At 38.0% G+C, this 19,770-nt stretch overlaps 1 protein-coding gene across 4 annotated transcripts in view; it reads left to right on the forward strand.

The window, feature by feature from the left end:
* Window positions 1–19,770, forward strand: part of Arhgef28 (Rho guanine nucleotide exchange factor 28) — a 306,403-nt gene that overhangs the window by 26,450 nt on the left and 260,183 nt on the right. The gene's annotated exons all lie outside the window — the stretch shown is intronic.

Raw genomic sequence — 19,770 nt, forward strand, 5'->3', positions numbered from 1 at the left:
CCTTTTTGTATTTTATTTAGAGACAGGGTCTTAATGACTTGCTTTAGTGCCTTGCTTTTTGCTGAGGCTGGCTTTCAACTCATGATCTTCCTGCCTCAGCCTCCCAAGCTTCTGGGATTACAGGTGTGCACCACTGCATGCAGCTAAAATTAAATAACTTGGGGAAGAATTTAACTAAGCATGTATTTTGGCTTAATATTACATTATATTTTATAGAGGTGAGTGCATGGTGAGAATGCACTAATTAGTTTTAAAACACTAATTAGAGAAAACAGAATTTTGATCTTTATGATTTGGGGAAATCTATGCTTATACTTCTAAGCCCCTCCTTACTTCAGGATGGAGACTCAGGTTATTAGCTACATGCAAGAACTGAGTGAGTGGGCCCTGGCTTACATTTGTAGTCTAAGTACCCTCTATGCTGGTATCTTGCACACAGTGACATGGGAGCAATTTTAAGTCCTATACATGGTTTGATGTCTTCTCTGTCCTCAGTGCATATGCAGAATGTGCCTCCCCTCTCCAGCCCCTCCATCTTTCCCTTTGGTCTAGCTAACTGGTATTGATCCTTCACAACTCAGCATCATTCATGTCCAGTCTCTTCCTCTGGGCTGCCCCCACCCCTTATATCCAGCCCTTGGACCAGGCTTGGCATTTCTGCCCCATGCTTACCCCTGCCAGGACACTTCTGCCCTGTCAAAGATGCCACGGGGTGGAGATATCTGCATGGTGTTTGGGGGATACTGAGTTGGCCAAACTAGTGGAATGGCCGGTTTGCAAAGGGGATGTTGTATGAAAGAAATAAGCTGCAGAGTGCCTCAGTTATAGTTCTTGGATGTAAACAACATAAATAGACTTTGGTTCCTAAATATGATACTGATACTACTCCCATGTTATTATCTGCTTAGGAGCGAACCCTGGCGTAAGCATCATAGCCATGTGCTGACCCCTGGCTGCACTGAGGCAGGGAGTGGGTAATGAAATCCCATGGCTCTGTAAGGGATTCTACTTCCTATCAAAGCTATGCATGATGGGGATTCCCCAGACGGAAGATCCAGGTGCCTAGCAGAAGGGAAAAAAAAAAAAAAAAGAAGGATGCCAGTACCCCACAAATGTCTGCTTCCCAGAAGAAAGGAAGGTGCATGGGCCAACTCACTGAAGGGGCTCTCACACATGCAGGTAGGAGAGAGGACTTCCCTCTCTAGGCAGCAGGGAGCCCATGGGGGATTTAGAGCAGGGGAAGGGACTAGATACCCAGAGCATTATTTTCATTATAATTCATTATAATTGAATCTTTTTGTCTTGCTTTGAGCAGACTGGAGAGAGCTGGGGCCAACAGTGGGGAGACCAGTTGGGAGATCAATGTGTCCAGTAAACATGAACTGGAGATCCAGAGTTTAACCATGGGTCATTAGGAGATGAGGGATGAGGACTCGTGCTGACCTTGGGGACGTCCTGAGACCTTTCTTGCCTCAAACACGGGTGTAACTTCACTGCCCCACTTGTTAAAACGCGGTTGGAATGAACTCATGAAAACCTTTGGTCCAGATTCAGGCTGATGGTGACATCCTTTTAAGCTCGTGGCTTCTTTTTGCCCTTTGTGATCATTTTCTAGCCACTGCGTATTTCTGCTTCCTGAAATGAGAAGTGAGGTGTGTGAAAACCCGAGGGTCGCAGTAATCTGAGCGCACGCTGGCTTTGTCAGGGAAAGATTTTGCTTCCAGATTGTGCCTTCATCTAGTCCTTGGCACGCTCTGAGCCAGGAACTAGACAAAGTGAAAGGTTGTTTGAATACTGATGTAAAATCCCATTGGGCAGGGAAAACCATCTCTTTGAGTTATGAACACAATCTGTACAGTGGCCTATTCACTTCAATGTTAATTGTCACCATTTGAATGGAGTTGGAAAGCATTTAGAAAATAAGGGGAAAACGCCTTCAACAAAGCCCTTTTCATGGGTGGCTCTTACCATGTGCCTGATTCGACTGCTCTTGCACAAAATTCTGTATTTTCTCCCAGGGCTTTTTCATGCTTCTAGCTTGCACAACAGCTAGGAGTTTGGCCTAATTATGATTCACAGGCCAGCGCATTCAAACCCCCTTGTGAAGCCTTCCTATACTGATGATTTTTGGTTAGTTTGCCTTTGGTGATTTTTGACCTGGTTAATACTGCAGATGGGTCGTTTTTTTTTTTTTTTTTATCCAGATAGGTCATTTCTAGAGAGACTTATATCAGAATTGAACTTCACAAAGAGCTTTCCTGTGTTATCTTACTTTATCTCTCAACAGGCCATACAAAATAACTTCTAGTATCTTAGTCTGATTTGCTATGGAATTTGTAAGAAAATAGTTAAAATTACTCTGTCTGGACCTCAAAAACATACAAATAGAGTTTCATTGTCCCTTTATTTGAGTAGCTCATAGTGTTTTATACACATAATTCATGAACTCTCACTGTGTGTAGGCAGTGGAAAATATTTTTTCCTTGAGGCAGTATTTATACATAGAGAAACGAAGTCCCAAGGAAAGCAGGATGGTCCTGTGAACAGGAAGCCAGGGCTGATTTGAGCTGCCTTGCTTTCAGTCTGATTCTTTTCCTTGCCCATTAGAAAACCTGAACTCAGGTATTGCCACATGACTGTAACTCCAGCTACTCAGGAGGCTGAGGTAGGAGGATTGCAAGTTCAAGGCCAGCCTCAGCAACATAGTAGGGCTCTGTCTCAAAGAAAACAAACAAACAAAAAAACCCTGAACTCTTCTTTTTTTTGGGGAGGGATAATTGTTTTCAAGAAAAATAGTATTTTAGGCCAAATTCTCCCTGGAGAGCTAACTGTGAGAGGGGAGCCTTTGGGCGACGTTTTCTCATGCAATAGTGAGGTGGTTTCCTTTTCTTGCATTGTCAGCATACATTTTGTCTATGGTAGCTAGAAGCCAGATGGTCAGTGTGGTAGCATGTTTTTGTTTCTGAAAACCATGTTTGGATGTCCCCATCTCATTGGGCTGTGGAAGCCTTTCCAAATGTTGGAGAAGACAGCAGCTGCTCGTCCGCCTCAGGCTGTGATAGGCAGGGGAACAGGTCTCCTCTTCCCCTTATTTTCAGCATCTTCAAGGACAGGCATGGTCTCTCCTCTTCTTCTCTTAACCTCTTTTCACCTTCCCACTAGTGCTTTGATCAAAGAGTAAAGGAGCAAAAAGACTTGGTGTGCAGAATAAAACCCAGGCTGGTATGTCACATGTGTTCAGGGCAGCTCTCTGTGCCTGGGCACCTCAAACAGAGATTGTATTCACAACTTAACTCCTGGTTTCCTTCCCCCAAACGGGACCACCTACACCGTCCCCCAGCCCTGTGATGGAAGCTTCACCTTTTTCTCAGACTTCAAACTGGGGAGGTAGCTGTCTCTGTCTCTCATATTCCACTTCCAGTTTTCCAGGAAGTCTTACTGCCTCTATCTTCAGAATATATCCAGGATCCAGTTGCCCTCCCACCCCCTCAACCCCCTGCTACTCTGTGGTCTCAGCCACTGTCTTTCTTGCCTGGATTATTGCAGTGGCCTCCCCAAAGGCTTTTCCTTTGTCCCCTCTCAGTCTTTCTGTGGTGCAGTATTCAGAAGGATCCTTTCAGTGTATGTGTCAGATTATATCATTTCTCAGCTTAGAACCCTCAGATGGGTCTTCATTGCGCTCAGAAGAGAAACCAAAGTCCTTATGGTGATGTGCAAAGCCCTTTGGGATCAGTCTGCCATTTTTCTCTCTGTACTAATTTATATATATATATATATATATATATATATATATATATATATATATATATATATATATAATAAATTGTAGATGGACACAATATCTTTATTTACTTATTTTTATGTGGTGCTGATGAGGATCGAACCCTGGGCCTCACGCGTATGATGCTGCTCTACCACTGAGCTACAACCCCAGCCCCTCTCTGTCCTAATTTTAAACATTACTCCTTCTCACCTATTCTGCCCCAAAGTGTGGCCTTGCTGCTCTGTGAATATGATCCTGCCAGACCTGCTTTTGTCTTGCCTTTAGACTTCCCACTCCCTACATCCTCTGCATGAGTACTCTCAGCCCACATATCTCTCTCCTGCAGGCCTTCCCTGACCACTGTATTTAAAATTGCACCCTCACCACTGCCAGTCTTTTATTTTTTTAAATAACTCCTTTGCTTCATTTTTCAAATACTGCACATCATCTTCTAATGCATGATAATTTTTCTTTTTAGATGTGATTTATTATTGGCCAGAGGTAAACTGTAAACTTCAGAATGACTGGGATTTTTGTTTCTCTTCAGTTATATAAATCTGGCACATAATAATCCAGGCACCTAGCAGGTGTCCAAATATTGTTGAATGAGTATATATTGTTGTCAAAACAATTATCTTTGCTTTCCAGTCCTAGTCAAAGGACACAATAATTAGACTTATTCTCCTAATGAAATTTTGATACGTATGGAGCACAGCAAAGGGTGTGGGAGGAATATTTAAGCTGGGGAGGCAAGATAAACACATGAAACAATTAGCAAATGGTGCTGAGATATAATTGATTATTAGATTATAGGCCATCAACAAATAAATCACTCACTTGCTATAGTTGGGTTTCACAAGGCACATTCCACACTGGGGGATTGTGTGTGTTATCTGTGTTTACTGAATGCTCTTTGAACTCTCATCTATATAAACATGTAATCTAAATTTATAGACCACACACATAGATAGGTTTGTGATGTACACAGATGCACACACGAGAGCCCATGGGCATACCCACATACACTCTCACGTACACAGAAAACTGCACATTTTCTAAAATTTGACTAAGAGGCCTGCTTGCTCTAAACTATACCCCAATCTATGTGTCCTTCTTTCCTTCTGTGTTCCATTTTGTAAGTTATTTTGAGTTCTGGTATGCTGTCAAGGAAGATCAAGACTTTATAGCCATTGCTACCCATTATTATAGCACTCAGTTAATCAACCATCATCTAGTAAAGAATAGGAACTTAAAAAACTAGGAGACAAGAGAGGTAAAAGCATATGTGTTTGTGTATGTGCACATGTATGTTGGGTGTGGGGTTGACATGAACTAAAGTTAGTCCTATTAGTGTGGTGAGAAGTACTGATTAGGCACGGACCATTTATTTGTTTGTTTTAGGTGCTGTTTAGGTCTTCATTTTATTAAACTGAAAAACATTCTTTTCTTTTTTTTTTTCAATTAACTGAGTTTTATTTTAACAGTCATAAGGCATCTCAGTAAACCCTTTTTTATTTCTTTTTCTTCCCTCCTCTCCTCCCACCCCCTGAACCCCTGGGTCTACTCTACTGATTTCCCTTCTACTACTGCTACCTATTACTACTGCTACTGCTACTACTATTGACATCATCATCATTTTAATTAGACTGTATATTTGGGATATATATCCTGTCACTGATAATGTTAGTTTCTTGGATCATGTTTATTTTCCAGATCAGGCAGAGAGTGGTTCAGTTTGTGGCATGCAAAGATCTGTCTTGATGTGGCATTTGCTGCCTTAGGTACTGCAAAGCATCACATTTAGTTCCTAGTTCCTCTCTCTCTTTCTTTATCCCTCCCTCCCTTTCCTATGGATGGAACCTGGAGCCTCCCCACATGCTAGGCAGGCACTCTGCTACTGAGCCCCCAGTTCCTTTGGAACAGTGCTTTGGTCAAAGTATTAAGCTCAATGTTGCATTAGGAAGCACATCAATATTTGAGAGTTATAAAAAACATGACCTAAGGCAGGGACACTGAGTTTTTTCTGAGGATTAGTATAAGCTACTACTGTGAAGAAGAAAAAAGCCCACATTCTACCTGCTACAGTAGGCATTGTATTTTTTTGGGAGTATATCCAGTGTTAAAAGAATCTCCCACTTGTCCAAGTTAAGATCACCTGGAAAGATAGAGACCTTTTCTTTGGTTACTCTTGGTGTAGAATACTGATGAGAAACTTAACATACTATAATGTAAACCTATTCACCTTAGAGGAATCTATGCAGATTGCACATTTTAATTTTTTACATTATTTTTAAATGTTGTAATAAGACTGCCTTTATATTTTATTTAAAATCAATTTTAATTTTATTACGTGTGCGTTAACAATGAAGTTATGTTGTAAAATGTTTAGGAATTTTATCTAGTATATCATATGTTCTTTATAATTTTAATTTAATTTTTCTTTTCTTTTTTTGTTTTTGTTTTTCAGTACCTGGATTGACTCATGTGCTTTACCACTGAGCTTTTTATTTTTTATTTTGAGACAGGGTCTTACTCAGTCACTCAAGTTGGCCTTGAACTTGTGATCCTCCTGCCTCAGCCTCCCAAGGTTCTGGGATTCCAGAAGTGTACCACCCTGAACAGCTTAGTACACGTTTTTTTTTTTTTTTAAGGCATTTATAAACTACTTATTAGGAAATTACACCTGGATATTCTTAGGAAGTTAATTGGTGTGATTCTCCTAGAATATAAAAAATAGCCGGAGAAGATCTCCTTTCTGAAGGAGTCTTCAAGAGGTAGTTAACCATTTTTTTGCTTTAAGGAAGAAGCATACTTAAACCATAAGCCACAAAATTAAAATCTGTCTAATATCCAGAGAAGGACATGGAACAGTTCTTCAGTGCCTAGGAGTACCCTGTGACAGGACACTGCACATCCCTGGCCACCACACTCTAGTGCTAGGACCTGTATTCTCCAGCACATTCAGCATCCTCATTTCCTTCTTCTCCTTGCAAATAGACACAGATTTGCACTGCACTTGAACTGGTAGCTAGTAACTTTGTCACTTCCAAAGACCATGGCCCCTTCTGAGTCTTCATTCTTCTTAACCTTACTGCAGTCTGTTGTAAACACTAAGTGTTGTGTGTTATTATATTGAACTGTTATTTAGCTCTTGATTTTTGCTAACTGTACATGTGTTGGACTTGGCAATCTGTAAACCTCTCAAAGGCAGGATCTTATATATTTCTTTATGCCCATTGTAATATTAAGGATGACTTTAAAAAATAGATGCTTAATTTGTTTAAGATATTTTTATAACTCATTGCAACATTTAATACTTAATGGAAAAAGAAACTTCTTTTCCATTTTAATTTTAAATTCCAAATGCTGACTCTCACAAGTCTTTGTATATGATAGAAATCTATAGCAATGAATCTTAGTATGTGTAGTCATGTTTGTGTAGGTCCAAGGAACCTATGGTTAGAGGTGAATTTTCAATCACAATTACAGTTTTTAAGCTTACGTTTCACCAGTGAAACCATTGGATCCCTAGTCCTCAAACTTCCTCCTTTATAAGACACCATGATCCCTTTCTTGGTGTTGGCTTTTTTGATGGCTTTAGCTCAAAGCTCTTTCCTGTCCCTGAGCTCCTACAGCATTTACCATGTAGCCTGGTTATTCCAAGTTCTTACCTCCTGGCTGCTACTTCACCTGCCCTTATCACACGAGGGGGCTAGAATTTGCTCACATCAAGGAGCCTATGAGCACTGGTCAATTCTCATCCTGATTTGCTTCATTTACGTCACCATGTTTGCTGCCTTCTCTCTCTTTTGGATCTGTCTCCTTTCTTGGATTTTGTCATATTATACTTCTAAATTTCTATCATAGCAATAGAGTGAGATGGTTGGGAAGGAAGGATTTGGAGCAGACTGGTTTAAATCCTGGTTCCAAGTTTTCTTTCATATGTGGAAGCTAGAGAGGAAAAAGGAAATGACAGGTGTGGTGGTGTTGGGGAGGAATTGCATGAAAAATCAAGGGAGATCAGTAGAACAGAGGAAGGGGACCAGGGGGTGGGAGGAGGGGAGGGAAGGGGAGAGGTGCTGGGGAGGGCTGTTGGTCCAGGTATATTGTTATATTGTGTGCATGTATGAATATATAACAACACATTCTACCATTATGCACGACTGTAATGTATCAGTAAAAAAGAAAACCATATATAAAAAATAAATCCTGGTTCTGCCACTTATTAGCTATGTAACCTTGGACAAAGTGCTTAGCCTCTCTGGGTTAATATCAGCATTTTTCTACATGGTTTAATATCAGATGAATTAAAAAGCACTCAGATTATGCCCAGTGCAATGAACATGCTAAAGAAATGTCAGCTCTGATTGCTATTTCATGGATGGTTCTTTCTTGATGTCTTTGTAAACTCCTCTTCCTCAAATTTTCTCTTGGACTTCTCCAAGTTTCTAAGATAAGCTTTTCTGTATTTCCAATTACCCACCTCTTCAATCATGTTATTTATTCCCAATAGTGTCAACGTTTGTACCATATAATCAAAATCTTGTTCTCCAGTCCAGACCTCTCTTTCTGGAGCTCCAGATTTTTGTTTTCAACCCACCCTGGGCACCATCATCTCATCTCACTTCCTTCCTCTAATAATGTTTCATTATTTATCTATTTCTCTTGTCTGCTTTTCTTTACACTCTCCTTATTTTGGTTGATGGCACCACCCACCTAGTTTCCCATACTGGGAGGGAAGGAGTCATCTTAGATTCCTCCTGGTCCTCATGCCTACATCTAGTCTAACACCAAGGCTTGTCAGTTTTATACCTTATGTATGTCTTGGCTTTACCTTTGCCCTTCCTATGGCATTGCTTTCAATCAGCTCTCATGCATGATGCACCTGAAGGATAGCTGTGGTCTCTTCTCTGGTTGCCCTGACTGTAGTCTCTGTCCCCTTTGTCCAGCACTTGCGGCCACTGTGATCTCTTTAACACCCAATTTGCATCACAGCCTCCCTGCTTAAAAAGCTACTTACATCATTTAGTATGACATATCATTGGGGTGTGGGAAAAGTTTCCATCTCCTTTCTATCACCATCCCATACACACATTCTTCAGCAGGCCTGGAGATCTCTGTAGCATCATGAACAGATCTTTTATGCTTCCATGGAGCTGTGTCTGTTTCTTCCAATTGAACTGTTCTCCTGTTTCTCGGCTTACTTGGCAACAATACCATCTACCTCAATGATTCTCAACAGGAGCCACTGTTGGCGTTTGGGTAGGACAGTCCTTTGTGCAGGATTGATCTGACGTGAAAGGATGCTTAGCATACTTGGTTCCTGGGCGTTGAATGCTAATAGCAGCTCCCTTCCTCCTCCTCTTCCCTCACCCCACCAACCCCGGTCACTATGACAAGCATAGAAGCTGCCTACCCCCATTTCCCAACCCCTTTCTGGGTAGGATGTACCTAGTTAAAAACCAGTGCATTCTTTAAAACTCAGCTGAGGCTTCATCTACTTGGGAAGCTGTACCTCCGACCTCTGCAGCTGCTGATACAGTTGAGCATTTCTGCCTCCCGGTCCTCGCTGATCCCCAGCACATTTTGTATTTTCATCATTTCCTTCTCTCTCTCATTGGGCGGGCAGTTCCTCTAGTACAGGTTTTATCTTTGCATCCCTAGGATCTAGTATATAATAGGCACCCAGTAAATATTTGTAAAGCAAGTGAATGTTTATATTATCCTTGGTATACATCTATTCCTTCAGGTCATTATTTATCTATTTCACATCTGTGTATCCTTCCTTTTCATGTAGTTTTAAAGGGACTTAAAGGAAGAAACTTTAACGCCATTTAAAAAAAAAAAAAACCTGTGGGTAGCATTGGCTATGTTGAGCTAAATTAAACTTTAGAGACTTAGTCATATTTCTAAGGTTAAATCTCAATTCTTTAAATCTTTGCATAAAAGTCATATTTCTAAATGTTAAAGTATTATTCTACTCTCTTTCTGGAGCTCTTTATCTAGGTCTTGTACTTTTGTCCACTTATTTTATAGTTTAGAATTGGATATAATAATTAGCTATGCCAATTTAACAATATCTTATTTTTTAACATTTATTTTTTTAGTTGTAGGGGGACGCAATATTTTTTTTTTTTAATTTTTTATGTGGTGCTGAGGATTGAGCCCATTGACTTACACATGCTAGGCAAACACTCTACCACTGAGCCACAACCCCAGCCCAAACAATACCTTAATTTTAATCAACTCAAGAAAGTAATTTTCCATCCCTGTAAAAACTATATAAAGCCTGGGTGGGGAAAGGAGGTAGGTTTTGAGTTCTGGAAGAAAAATCACATTCTTCTGGTTGAGAAGCCGCTTCTATGGAACTGTATTGTTTGTAACCTTTTGGGGGTTGGCATTTTTTTGCATAGCAAAATTTTCTGAAGTTTTATTCATGTTATTATATGTATCTGCAGTTTGCTCTTTTTTATTGATTAATATATAGTCACCCTTGTTATCTGTGGGGATTGGTCCCAGGAATCCCCATGGGTACCAAATCCAAGGATGCTCAAGTTCTTTATTTAAAATGGTGGTATTTTTGTATAGCCTATGCACATGCTTCCATATGCTCCAGATCATCTCTTGATTACTTATACTTGACTAACATAATACAAGTGCTATGTAAATAGTTGTTATATTCGTGTTATTAAGGGAATAGTGCCAAGACAAAAATCTGTACATGTTCAACACAGATGCACTCATCCTAGGCCTCGCTGCATTTCCAATCTGCAGTTGGAGAAACCCATGAATGTGGAATGAGGGCCCACTGTACACTACTGTGATATGGACGTTTTTCTGTAGTATGTGTTTACATACCAGGATTTAACCTTCAACCTGTTGAAGCACAGCTTGATAGATTCTAGCTTTTGGTTATTACAAATAAGGCTGCTGTTAATGTTTACATCCAGTTTTTTATGTGAATATAAGTTTTTATTTCTCTGGAGGGAAAATAGCCACTAGCACAATTACTGGCATGAATTGTGTATTTAGTTTCTAAGGAACAAACTTCTCCAGAGGGGCTGTATCATTTTGCATTCCCACTAGCAGTGTGTGAATTTCCAGTACATCCACATCCCCTTTGGCAGGTGGAAGTGTCACTTTTTTTTAACCATGATGAATGATATGTATTGATAGCTATGATTTTAATTTGCCTCTCCTAAATAGCTAATGATTTGAACATCTACCCATGTATTTATTTGCCATCCTTATGTCCTCTTGTTCAAAACATCTGTTCTTAATTTTGTCAGTTTTTCTAATTGGGCTGTTGGAGGGTTCTTTGTTGAATATGTGGTTTGTAAACATTTTCTCCTAGACTGTAACATGTCCTTTCATTCTCCTCACATGGCCTCTTACAGAGCATAAATTTTTAATTTTGTTGTCTAACATGATTAAAAAATGGTTCTTAGCTTTTTTCAGGTGTAGTGATCCCTTAAGAATCTGATGAAAACTAGAAACTTGTTATGAAAATTCACTTGCACAAAATTTTCTGTCTCATTTCATAGAGCTCATGGGCTCTCTCAAGCCCTCCATGGACTATAATTTATGATCTCGTGGCTGAAGTAATATTGTATTAATTTCTAGTAATCCCAGATAGGACTCCAGGAGAGTGGAGTTCTATCTGGGTTTACTTCCCCTTGTCAAAGTGAGAAGTGGGAAGCCCTGCAGTTTACAAAATAAGAGCAAGTTAAGCATGCTTCTTACCAGGCTAGGGCCCACTCAAGTGCCCTTTTCTCAGTAATACATTCCTTGGTCTGTCTGGGAGATGTTGCCAAGTTGCTACTCTATATTTTTGTAGACTGAACAGCACCACAAAAAAAACAATCTTTCTTACATTGGATTCAAACATTTAGGCATCAGAAATGAATGAACTTTGGAACTTTCATACCTACCAGTTCAGTTTTATTATCCAGGACTCTCTTGTTTGTGTGATTTATTATTTTTCTTAATCTAACTTTATAAAAATGGTTATAAAAGTAAGACAACAAAAATAAGGTATTGGTGAAGAATCATGGGTCTGCTAAATTTGATATGGTCATTCACTATGCCCAAGCATAGAATCCTCAATACAAGCTGGGCTTTCACTGAACTTGGGAATGTATTCCATTATGAGAGGAAAGCAAAAGGGAAGCACATGGGAACGCTGGAATATATGCTGTAAATTCTGATTAACAGGTGGTGTGTAATTAGGAGTGTCATTGTTAGATGGCTGGCACAATACCCTTGTTCCCTATCAGTTTGTTCTCTTTTGTCACAGATGCAGCCTGTGTTTTTTAAGGATGGGTTGGATATAAACATAGACTCTGCATCTGCATTCATGTCTGTCCCAATGCTGAGCACATTCCATTTAGAGAACTCCTCTCTCCCTTCATGCTTGCCTTCCTCTACCCCATTCTGCCATTTCAGTTGCCTCCCTCCTTCCTCTCTCTGGCTTCTCCTGGATGTAGACCTTATCATCCCAACCAGACTGTGAACCCAAGCGATGATAGCTGTAGCATGCGATATATTTTAATACCTCTCCCAAGCAGCCTACATGGTGCTTTGCACAGAGTACATGACTGTGAATTGACTTTTGGACATCAAGGAGGGACTTTAGAGATCTATTTCTAATGAACAAATAGTCACTTTGATAGGTTGTATCTTGTCCAAGATACTTGAATGGTAATTGAGCTTTGCACTGACTATGAACAATACATGAAACAGACTCACAGCAGAAGTAAAATTGTAAAGAAGATGTTCAATAAATTTGGAAAAAGCCTTTTTAAAAGGCTTAGTGATAATCACTTTGTCTATGTGCAAATATATCCTGAGAAATACAAATGAGTGTGACAGGCTTGGCGGAACATTTTGTTAGCAGCCAACTCATGCTCCCTCTTTGTACTTTATAAACATCCTTTAATTTAGGCTGCACCATTTCAGACTTACTAGCTCCCCTTCTTCCTCCCCACTACTCAGTCTTCATTAGTCAGAATTAATGAGATCCTGTTGAATAGTTAGTAGTGTTTCCTTTCTAATCTTTAGACATCTCTTCATTGAGTTTACCAAATAATTCAACATTTTTCACTCAAAGCTGCTTAGGATTGCATAATTCAGATAGATATCTCTGGTCTGAATCAGGTATATAGATATCATTGGCTATTCAGTGGTAGGTTTATTTCTAAAATGCTCTTTCTCTCTCTCTTTGCTGATTTCCATTGTGTTGGCATCAAAGGGTTTTACTGAGACTTGGCCTTATCTCCCAGTTATGTGTTGTGTCTGAATAACAGCTCCAACATTTCTAAATATGTGACATTAGGCATGTTGGAATTTTCAATTCTGTGCTAATTCTAAGAACGAACAGAAAGTGAATTGTGTGTGTGTGTGTGTGTGTGTGTGTATGCGCGCTCGCGTATGCACATATGTGTGCATGCAATTAATTGGGGAAGGAGAGTGGGAATTTTTCTTATAAACCATAACATCTATGCTGCCACATTTTAAAATAATAATAACAACAATAATAATTTTTATTATTATTGGTACTGGGGATCCAACCCAGGGCCTCAAACATGCAAGGCAAGAGCTCTAATCCTGAGTTACACCCTCAGCATGCATTACATTTGATTTTCAAAGCACAATTGTGACAGTAATTTTTACTCAAGAGCTTCCATTTCCTCATGGTGGGGAGAGGTACTCTTATTCCTTTAATAATGAAATTATTATATTTGAAGCTCCTGTCGTCTCATGATTTCCCCCCGCTCTTTTTCACTTGTTAATGGGTCTCTGCCACATTCTCATGGATCAATAACTTCATGTATAGTTTAGTCAGTTCTTCAATAACACTATTCCCAACTTTGCAAAAATTTTATGCTTTAAAAAACATTTCCAGTTTTATTTTAAACTGATTTGTATTTTATTTACATCAGTTGGTCACCATACCAAGACCAAAGCAAACAAACAAGAGAAAACAAACTACAAAACAATTTGTTTCTCTATAAGGATGTAATAGCTGGTAGATAGATGCTAGAATTAATTGGAGGAATGGGGCAGTGTATGAATGGGGAGGGCATTGCTTATCTGGAGCTTAATTTTATAAATGACCAATTCATTTAAAAAAATAATCTTAAGTTTCTTTCACTTCTTATGTAACTTTGTAATAGGAGGGAATTAAAGGTAATATTCATGCAACAAGGGCTTCCTATGTATTTTGTTCAAGGCTGCTGTGAGGATTTTTGATGGCACTTATGGAATATTTAGCATATGACTGAATCATCTTTAGGTTTCCAAAAGGTAATTATTAATGATGATAAGTATTCTTTGGGTATCACCTACTAAATGGTTTTATAAAAGTCATGTAAGAGAGTATTAGTATGTTCAAAGACCAAATTCAATATGTCTTAGAATATTTCATTTAGATGCACAAACATGGAAACCCAAAATTTCATAAAGTCAAGAATTGATTTTTTTCTTATAAGTTGAATGTTAAATTTGCTTTGCTCTTTAAAACAAATCAGCCTGTTTAAAAGGCTCTGATATTTTTCTTTAGAGATATCTAGCTGTCACAGGTATTAGAATATTATATATTCCTTATAATGTATGCCTAAAATATGCATCTTGATATTCTTTTTATAAGATGTTTTTCTTCTTTAGGGAAAAAACTTAAAAACTGTGGTAGCCTACTAAGGCCCAAATCATTCCCTAATATCTGCCAGCAAGACTTTGCAAATATTTTGGCATTTACTTTTCCAAGAAATATTTTTGGAAAATGTAGTGCAATTCTTTTAGAAGTACTTGAGTGTGAAAAACTTAGAATCACAGGTGAAAAAGTCAAGCATTAGGAAATAAAATGAAGCACAGAGGATGACATTTATACAGTGGAAAAACTAGACCTTATGAAGAACTTAGGCAGTTGAAACTTGTCTGGCAAACATAAATTTGTTTGATTATTAAACTTTAGGTAAAGGAGACACAGCATAGTTCAGCTATACAACTGTGCAAGGGAACATAGAACTTACTGCACTTTACTGTGTAGGAATCAGTTTGGGGAAAACCATATGAGAATATAAATACTTAAAATATTCAATTTGAGGTTTATATTTATGTTGGTATATTATATATTTTCCCCAAATTATTTTTTTCTACAACTCATCTAGGAAATTCTGATAGGAGTTTTTTTTTTTTTTTTCCTAAAATGTCTTAAAATTTAAGAAAGACAACAAACGGCAAAGTACTCCCACATTTGCTATGTAAATGGCATTTAAAATTTTGTCATTTCCAATTTTCATTAAAATTCTGCAAAATTGGTATTATTTTGATAGGGTTTTTAGAAGGATTGGGACTGGGGTTGAAGATGTGCACTACTTCTATTCGAATTTATGTATCAAGAGTGAAATATCTTTTTCAGCCATGAAACATTTTAAAACCAATTTCAAAGTAAAAAGAGTAATAAGAACCAGACATTCAAGTTGAAGTGTTACAAAGTTTTAGAATGACTAAACCAACATTAAAAAAAAAAATAATGGCACATATTTTAGTTTTTTTTTTTTCCTAGGGTAAAAAAACCCACACACAATACTTGCTGCTCAGAATGGTTTTTAAATTTCTATACTGAAAATGGCAAAGGCAGAGTACACAGGAATAATAAGATATGAGTTATTAAATATAAGGCATTATTGGCCCTGGATGGTTCACTTTTGGGCTGAGATCATGTTACAATTCAAATGTTACAATTTGTGCTGACTGACAAAACTCTGGAGAAACCAGATTCTTCTTCAAGCTGTGCCATGTTGGAATTTGCATGAGACTCCAGTTGACATGTGCCTTCTCACCATGTAAATAGAGAACTAGTTCCTGGAGCTTGCCACACTCCATAGGTCATGCTTAATTCTTCTAAAGGAAGAGAACAGTACCCATGGCCTGAGGAGGAGGGGAAAAGGACTACTTTTTAGGAGCAGATCTTCAAAACGTTGTTGCCATGTTCCCTTATTAAATAAGCAAACAAACACGTATCTCATTTAATGTATTTATAAACCATATTAGCCTAACAGTGTGTATTCCAAAGCATACACAAAGTGGAAAAATTATGAATATCAAACATGACAGTAATTTTTTTCTATTAATAAACCCTTTTTGTTTTCTAATATGTAAAATATATAAAATGCCAGTGATAGTAATATGATGAATACTTGCCATTATTTTTGTAAACTTTGGTTTAATCATTTTAATACTCTGTAAGAGTCCCACTTGAATGTCTGGTTCTCATTACTGTTTACTCTGAAGTTGGTTTTAAAATGTTTTATGGCTGCAGAGGATACTTCACTTGGATGCATGGATTCTAGTAATGCTTTTCTGGCTGCACACACAAATTTATAAGGGACTTATGTTTCAATTGTATTTACCTTTTATGCAAAAGTTTCTTGTTCAGATGTAGCTGGTAAATAAATTCTCATCTTCTCTGATGGCAACCCATCCTTCTGCAAACTAATTAGAAGTTGTTGCATTAAGGAAAGAAAAAAAAATGCTTGAAATGTTCCCTTTGGAATATTTAAAAAAAATAGACTAGAAAGCTCTTTTTTCCAACAATTTACAGAATGCAGATGTGAGGGCTACCAGAGGTGGCAAACTTAAAAAAGTTATTGCAACAAAATCACATAACAACGAACATGTGTGCAATTACTCTATTTCAAAATGTTCTAACTGTGGCATGCAACATTTATAATCTTTTGAAATGCATTTTCTTTTTCATTTATTAAAATATCACTCCCTTCTTGAAGGGACAGTCTATTTATCTGGAAAAAAAGCATGTTCTTTAAAAAGCACCTGATATAAACAGTCACTTTCCATCTCAGAAATCTTAGCAAGTTTGGAATTTTTCTATTTTTATAAGAGAAAATTATGTAGTATGTGTTTAAGTTTGACAACTTAAAAAGAATCTTTTGCCACAACATGATCAAAGTACCTCAAGGTAGTAAAAATTTTTGTAATTACATCCTATCTCATTACAGAAATGGTCACTATGTAACCGCAATGAAGCTCTTATTTCTGTAGTTAACCATATTGACTGGCTAGCATCCTGCTGATTTCCGTGTGTTTTTGTCTTCAATGTATTCATTGCAATATCTTGCCTATGACTGACAAAGTGAATGAATCTCATGTGTAATGCTTTTAAAACTTCTTATCAGAGTAGCTGCCTTATTAGTGGTTATACTTACAGTTTTCCTATAGGACATTATTATTAATTAAAAAGCATCTTCTTACCAAAAACATTTTTTGTTATACTTTATAATCAGACAAAATCTAGCAAATTCTATAAGCTGAGTTGTGGGAAACATCTCTGCTCTTATCTAAGTGTATAGAAAACGTCACACACAATTTAATTTGCTGAATATAGTTGTTTCTTAAAATATCTAGCAGAGTCTAGAACAGTTTTACTCAGAGAGGAATGCATTTTTTTTGTTTAATTTTTGTGTATTATTTATGTCATTTAAAAATCACTGTAGTTACTATGGTAATGCATTTATTTTCCTACTAAGTAACAATATTAAAAAAAGTCTTCTAGTTTTATCATTGGTGAAATTTTGCAAAGGATTGGAATTGAATATGGCATGACTGTAAACAGAAGAAAAAATTGCTACTAAATCTTGAGGTGCAGCAGATATTTAGAGTGGGGGTCATTCATGGTCAATGTTAGTGGATATAGATTCATATTTTAAATGCTTTCTTGATAAGTTAGAATTTGAGATTATCAACTTATCAGTGCTCTTGGGTTAGTCATTTTTATTTCATAGTGTGTTTGGCAAACAATTCATACTGGGAATTCATATTAGGAATATTTTATCATATTCTTGTTAGGTTATCTTTATTTTGAAGTTTCTTTCCCAACCTCTTGAATCCATTGGTGTGGTCTGTAAAGTGAGTTCATTAGAAGTCGGTGATTATCATTCAGAAGCCCATTTGAGTGGGTCCATCACACCTCCCCAGGGCATGACATGTTGGAAACTGTCATCAAGCCCTTGACCTTGTGTGAACCTCTGTTGCCCGTCAAGATGACTCATGGAATATAGCTTGTGACGTTAGAGGCTACCATGCCAGTATGCGTATGAAGTATTAGTAAAACTCAATATAAGTGGTTTCAGACAAAATAAATAGAAAGAGAGCTTTTCCTATTTTCTTCCTTGCCAAGTGCATCCTCTGGGAATTGCTATACTAAATGCCATGTGTCTGCCTTCTTAAGTCCCCAAAGTACTGCAGTGGGACTGTGGCCTGGGACCCAGAGAACCTGGGCTTCAAAGTCGGGGAACAGGCAGGAATGTGACTGGAGTGGGGAGCCGCAGTGAAGAGGCAGCGAGTCCCCTATGTGTGGTGCTCAGAAACCTCATGGAGCCTGCCCTTCACTTTTTCCTGATCTCTTTGCTGTTGTTTCTTTGCCTGAAACTTCGTGAGGGCTGGACCACTTTGTGGTCACCTGACCCATAGTTGTCGTTCAATGAGCGATGCCACATCTTTTTTGTTTTGTTTTATTTTTTTCTAATCAGGAAGCCAGTTTCTGGCTGTTATTCAAAAATTATTTTTAGTTTTTAATTGTGGCCAAATAAACATAACAATTTACCATCTGAACCATTTTTCGGTGAACAGTTCAATAGTGTTAAGTACATTCATGTTATTGTGCAACAATTGCCATTGTTTATCGCAAGAACACTTCTCCTAGTGCAGAAAACTAAAACTCCATATCCATTAAAATCCATTAAATAATAAAGTCTCCCTTCCCTCCTGGTAACCACCATTCGACGTCCAGTTTCTGAGTCTGACTGTATTTTTGATACTTCATACAACTGGAATCATGCAGTATTTGTTCTGTCTGTCTCCTTCACTTAGGATGATGTTAAGCTTCATCTACACTATGAATAATATTCCACTGTACATATAGTCTACATTTTGCTTATAGATGTCTGTCCATAGACACTGTGTGCTAATTTTAAAAGGGCAGCACCTGCAGAGGCAGATGTAGGGCACACAACCAGCAAAGAAGTTGGTTAGCTTGACAGTGAACTGCATGCCCCCACTGTGATCCTGTGGCTGGAATCTCTAGTATCTGTGAAAGAGAGGAAACTAGAACTGTGTTGTTACTATGTCTTCTGCTTCATCTGCATAGAAGTAGATCTGACTTCCATGTGGCCTATGAGTCAAACGATGAACTAAGGCAAAACTTTCAAGGCGCTTCTGTTCCCTTCCTTGGCTTTCTGAAATATTCATATTCTGGGAGCAGCCGGTGGCATAATGCCTGAGGTCATAGGTTTTCCTTATGTGGGGAAAATATTATGAAGGAATAAAAGTGGAGTAGAGATATATATGTATATATTTAAATTAAAATTATTTCTATGTTGCTTCATAAATATTACATGTACTATAATGAACTTACTGTGTTTTTTATTGTGGTGAAACTTGGATAAGTTTACCATCTGAACCACTTTTGAGTGTACAATTCCAAACTGTTGTGCAACCACCATCACGATGCATCTGCAAGACATTTTAATCTTCCCAAATGGAAACTCTGCATCCATTGAACAATAAGCCAAGCTCCTGCCAACCTCCATTCTGCCTTCCATCTCTATGAATTTGCCTGTACAAATGGAATTAGGTGTATTTGTTCTCTTGTGATTGGCTTATTTCACTTAGTATAACATCCATGTTGTCAGAATTTTATTCCTTTTCAAGGCTGAATAATATCCCATGGCATATGTATGCCACATTTTGATCATCCATTTTTCAGTTGATGACATTAGGGTTGTTTCTCCTGGGGCTATGGTGAACTGTGCTGCTATGAACATGGGTGTCAAATATCTAGGTCCCCGCTTTCAATTCTTTTGGTACTTCATACAACTTAGAGGTAAAATTATGGTATCATATGCTTATTGTATGTTTACTTTTTTGAGGAAAAGTCATACTGTCTTCCAAGGGAAAATATATGGATAGCATCTCATTCCTTTCTTCTC

Source organism: Marmota flaviventris, chromosome 5 (genome assembly GCF_047511675.1).
Source record: "Marmota flaviventris isolate mMarFla1 chromosome 5, mMarFla1.hap1, whole genome shotgun sequence".
NCBI lineage: Eukaryota > Metazoa > Chordata > Mammalia > Rodentia > Sciuridae > Marmota > Marmota flaviventris.